We start from the raw sequence: 6,000 nt of genomic DNA on the forward strand, positions 1-6,000 counted from the left end.
AATGGCTCATATGAGCCCTGCCTAGCATGAAGTTGTTTTGCAAGTCCAGTTGTGCCCAATGGCCTAGCACAGCACATGATTTAGGACACGAGAGAATTAAAGTGTGTTGAGCAAAGGAAAAGAGTCTAAAGACCTATGATTTTAAAAGTAACATGAATTAGTTCGAATGCTTTGAAGTACTTTCTCATAAAAATATCATACCTAATATAGAAAAAGACAGAAGAAAATGTATACCTTTCAGGTCATAGAGGTGCTTTCTGAAAGCATGGCTATCTCAATGCTGATCAAGACCTACAGTTAATTTATTGTCAGTGTTGCAAATATTCAAAAACTATAACTGAATTTGTAAGAAATTAATAGGAACCAAGGCCACAAATACTAGGGGGGAATTTTCAAAATACTGTGTTGCCACACTATCTATAAAGGGTAGATGCCTCAACTTGGAGCCCAGAAGAGCAGAGAAAATAAAAAACAAAAAAATCTCCTCCCTCAGGTTTCCAGCTCAATTTTTTTAACATGACTTGAGGGGCCTTAGTGATCACATAGCAATCACAAGCTGGTGTCTGATGAAACGCCTTGTTTTCTTTGCAATACAGTAATATATAAAAAAGATAATCATTCATTTTAGACAAGGCATAATGTTTTATCTATTTACCTACTGTCCCCACCTCTCCCTGTTGTCTTACATCTGACAAGGTCATATATTTATGTCTCTAAGACCTATATTCATATGTTTGCTTGCTAATGTCTCTTGCTTCTTCTCTAGCTTTTTTTCCATTTCAAATTCTGAATTCCAGAGCTAGTGAAGTAAACTCAGTTACCAAAGCTTTCACTCTCTCTCATAAAAATGTGTTTTCTCTTATTTTTTTCTACTGTTTTAAAAGTCTTTAACCCCACCTGAAACTAACAATAAAAAAATAAAAATAAAAGTCTTTAACCCATTCTCAAAATATCCCTCCCGCCCCACCCCCCACCTAGCCTGACTAATTATAATTACTCTTTCATGTCTGAGTTCAGACATCATTACATTAAGGTGCCTCTGTGGCTTAGTCAGCCCCTTATTTGACAAGGTCTGAATGTTTGTGTGCCCCCCAAAATTCATATGTTGAAATTCTACCACCAAATATGATGGTACAAGGAGGTAGGGCCTCTGGGAAGTGCTTAGGTCTTGAAGTAGAGCCCTGGTAAATGAGATTAATGTCCTTATAAAAGAGGCCCCACCAAGGTTTCTGTGTCCTCACCTTATACCAGGTGAGGACACAGCGAGACGGCACCAATGAACCAGAAAGAAGGCCCTCACTGGACACCAAATCTACTGGCTCCTTGATCTTGGACTTCCCAGCCTCCAGAAATGTGAGAAGGAAATGTCTGTTGTTTGTGAGATACCTAGTCTGTGGTATCTTGCTACACCAGCCTGAATGAGCTTAGGCACTATTTATATCCACAGGTCCTTATATTTAATTCATAAAATTCTTTGTCATAATTTTTAAATTTCTTATATTTGTATCATGCTTGTTTATCTTGTTCATCTCTATAAACTCAAATATACTATCATTTATATTAACAACAACAAAACTGCCTAGGCCTAATAGCAAAATGCTATGTACAAGGTCAATATAAGAAAAACTATAAAAATATGATGAAAGAAATCAAAGAAGATCTAAGTAAATGAGGATATATTCCATGTTCATTGATAGGAAGACTGAATATTATTGTCAGTTCTTCCCAAGTTGATTAACACATTCAATCAAAATTCCAAGTTTGTTTTTTTTTGGCTATTAACATACTGATTCGAAAGTTTACATGGAAAGACAGAAACCTAGAATTGGCAACAAAATATTGAGGCAGAAGTAAGAGGATTGACACAAGCCAATTTCATAACTAACTACAAAACTACAGTAATCAAGATAGTATGTAATTCGTGAAAGAACAGACAAATAGACCAGTGGAACATAACAGAGAAACCAAAATAGGTAAAGATACATAATGTCAGCTTATATTTAAAAAAAAAAAAGACTAGTTAATACAGAAAGGATAGTCTTGCACAAATGGTGCTGGAATAACAACTGGACATCCACATGCAAAAAAACAAACAAGCAAACAAAAAACCTGATGCAAACTTTACATCTCACAAAAATTAATTCACTATTGATGATAAATCTAAATGGAAACACAAATATATACAATCCCAAGAAGATAACACAGGAGAAAATTAGGTGGCTTTGGGTTTGGTAATAACTATTAGGCACAACATCAAAAATATGATGCATGAAAAAGAAATTGATAGGTTGAACTACATTAATATTCTCCTTTGCAAAAGATACTGTTAAAAGCATAAGAGGACAAAGTACAGATTGGGATAAAATTTTTGCAAAACACATATTTGAAAAACTCATATTCAAAATACACAAAGAACTCTTAAAACTCAACAATAAGAAAACAATAGTTTTAAAATGAGCAAGAGATCTGAACAGATGTCTCAACAAAGAAGGTAGAGATGGAAAAATAAGCACAAAAAAATTTTCAACATCATATATCCATAGGGAATTGAAAATTAAAGGACATTTCTTGACCTCATAAAGAAACCAAACATGAAACAAACTGCAGTCATCAATACTTTATTATTTTAACAAATATTAATACTATAAAATAATGTAATACTGGAAATAAATCAGAAAGACTAGGATGGCAACTACATTCCATTCAATACTGCACTAGACATCCTAGCAATTGAAATAAGGCATACAAAGTGAACAAGGCATGAAATTTGAAAAGGAAGGAAAATACTGCCACTAATCACATTGATATGACTAATCACATTAAAAGGAATCCATAATATAAATTATTTCATTTCAGAAAGTTTTAGAATTATTGCTAAATAAAACTTAGATAGGAAAATTTAATAGTACTTTATATACCACCCACAGTTAGAAAACGGTGATTAAAAATACAAGGTATGACTAAAAAATATACAGCGAATGTTTAAATTAAAAAATTACAGTAAAAGACACAATGCCATTAATCCTTTTCAAAATACTACCCCTGGCCTCAAACACACATCCCATCGTTCTTGTCACCTTCTGAAGCAGCTCTGGAAGTCCTCTTTCGTGAGTGTCTCTATTTGTGCTGTCATGGCTGCCTCCATGTCCTGAATCAATTCAAAACGTTTTCCTTTTATGGTCATTTTGACTTTGGGGAAAAGCCAGAAGTCACACAGTGTCAGATCCAGTGAATAAGGTGGATGAGGACACACCATAATGTTTTTATTTGACAGAAATTGCTGTACCAGAAGCAATGTGTGACATGGAGGTTGTCATGATGGAGGATAAAGTAAAGACACTCATGCAAGAGGACTTCCAGAACTGCTTCAGAGAGCGGCAAGAATGATGGGATAAGTGTGTTCAAAGTGAGGGGGAGTGTTTTGAGGGGGATTAATGGCAATGTGTCTTTTACTGTAATATTTTTTTCAATTTAAATATTCACCACACTTTTCAAACACACCTCATATGTATAGATTCCACATTTAAATATGCTATATTTTATATATTATTTTCCTTTTTATTTTAAATAAAAGTGTTGTTTATAATAAAACTACACTAATTGTACAAAATTTGGAAATACACAAAAGTACGGATAAAATTATTTAAAATCCCCTACACCACGTTGCTCAGATAGATAGTCACAGTCAATATTTTCATAGTTACATTGAGAGACATTTAAATGTTAATACATACATGAAAACAAATCTAACACACAGGAGAATTCTAAATCATTTCATTAGCTATTCCCTGCTGAAGGAAATGGAACTGCCCCCCACATCCTGTAATATAAGATGATTTAGTGACTTCCACTCCTAAGTGGAGTACGGAAAAGGAAAGGAATGGGTCAATTTACAGTGGAGACACCAGGCAAACACCTCTGCCAGGTAATCGAGGTGAACATCATCTGTAAGCATTCCTGTGGATTGTTAATGACAAATGCATCCCCTAATATGATGTGATGACAAAGGTACTTCACACCTCTATGGTCTTCCTCCCCAAAATCCAAAACCTCCCTCTAAAATTGAAGGGGGAAAAAATCAGACAAGCCCCGTTCAAAGACCTACAAAATATCTGAGCACTTCTGTTCAACACTGTCAAGGTCATCAAAAACAAGGGAAGTCTGATGAACTGTCACCGCCTAGAGTGGCCTAGGAAAGACCTGAGAACTAAATGCAAAGTGGTACCTTGATCCAACCTGAGAAAGAAAAAGCATCAGGAAATGTTAATAAAATCCAAATTAAATATGGGCTTTTGTGAATACTAATGTATCAATATTGGTTTATGAATTGTGAGAAATGTGCCATGCTGATATAAGATCTTAACAGTCCAGGAAACTGGTTGTGGGCTGTATGAGCAATTTCTGCACTAGCTTTACAGCTTTCCTTGGCAATCTAAAACATTATAATATAAAAATTAGCTTTTAAAAGAAAAAAAAAGTCAGCATCACACAGGACGCGATGTTTTCCTTTTCTCTTTTTTTCCCCCGTTTTTATTTGACATAGTAATTCCTACCTATTCTCATACCACAGTTCAAACCATCACTTTCTCCTGGCCTTGGACTATTTCCGTTTATTCTATTATATGTGCTCATAATACGGTGCTCTCATTTTACCCTTTCACCGTTATATTTAATTCTGTAATCGATTAATATTTGTTTTACCCACTAGACGGTATGCTCCATGGAATCAGACACAGTACGTACTTTTAATCACCGTGAGAGCTTCAGGACATGACAGAAAACCTGCTTACTAAATATTTCTGAATGAACAGAAAGACCAAGAAGGAGGAATGAAGTGAGTTGAAGAGCACACACTTTTGTCTTAATTCAAGCATCTAGCAGCCTGTGCTGGTAGCGAAGAGGTCAGAGGACAAAGAGCTACAGTGAGAGCCATGCCTACTCCAGGAGAAGCGGGGCAAGCACTGAAATGGGTTTCACAGTCCGCTCTACCTGTGTACGTCAACAGATTTCTGGTACAGTCACATTTCTTGTCCTCAAACTAACAAGTTAAAAGGAAAAATGCCAGGTTCCTGTTTGCTACATGGTACTTGGTCCTTGGCATGGGGAACAACTACAAAAATGAGAAATGGGTTTCCAGTATAGTCCTGGATAGATATAATTAATGGACAGAAACCTGTAACCCCATAGGGTGCTGTCATCTCAGCTACAGCCTGTCAGCCATAAGCATTGATATCATCACAGTGCCCATCACCCCATAACATTTAAGGGACCACCCTTAGGAAGCACGGTATATATTTATAAGATGCTTCCTTCCAGCCTTCTAAAATTTCATAGGCTGATATCAGACTTAAATTTTTTTTCTAAAGTCGGCACTTTATATAAAATAAGATTTTAAGAAAATCCTTTGTAGTAAATCTTAAGATGTAAACATCTGGAAAAGTAAAAATAGTGTGGTAATAAAAAATATGTTTGCTAGTAGAAATTGTTTCCTCTACAAGCACGTTCACAATTAAGTTATATTTGAAGTCATTCTGGCAATGTCCCTGGCCATTTACGGCTTTTAGGGTGCTTGCACAACATAAATACATCACCTCAAGAGTACTTGAACAACCCTAAGAATTATGATACATTTTTCCTGTCTTACTGATAAAGAATGAAACATAAACAGCTACAGTTTTATAATTCATAGTAATTACACCACTGCAGGATGCCTTTACATTTAATCAGGATTCACTTCCTCCAGTGCTCCTTTGTTGGAAGCCAAGGAATTTGCATGTTTAGAAATGATACATTGTGCTAAAAACAGGCAGTTATACTGTGCGCCATAAAATGATTCCAGAAGGAAAATGCTAAAACATTCGGGTCTGTCATATGAGCCACTGACTGATGTATCTTTAATTTTCAGGGCCTTGTTTTAAAGCTGGGCAGAAGTCCTGGGTTTTTCTTCCTTCTAACACCCCAGGACTAAGGAATTCGGAGCCCCAGAGTCCACTGGCCAGC

This window comes from Hipposideros armiger, unplaced genomic scaffold (genome assembly GCF_001890085.2).
Source record: "Hipposideros armiger isolate ML-2016 unplaced genomic scaffold, ASM189008v1 scaffold_674, whole genome shotgun sequence".
Classification (NCBI taxonomy): domain Eukaryota; kingdom Metazoa; phylum Chordata; class Mammalia; order Chiroptera; family Hipposideridae; genus Hipposideros; species Hipposideros armiger.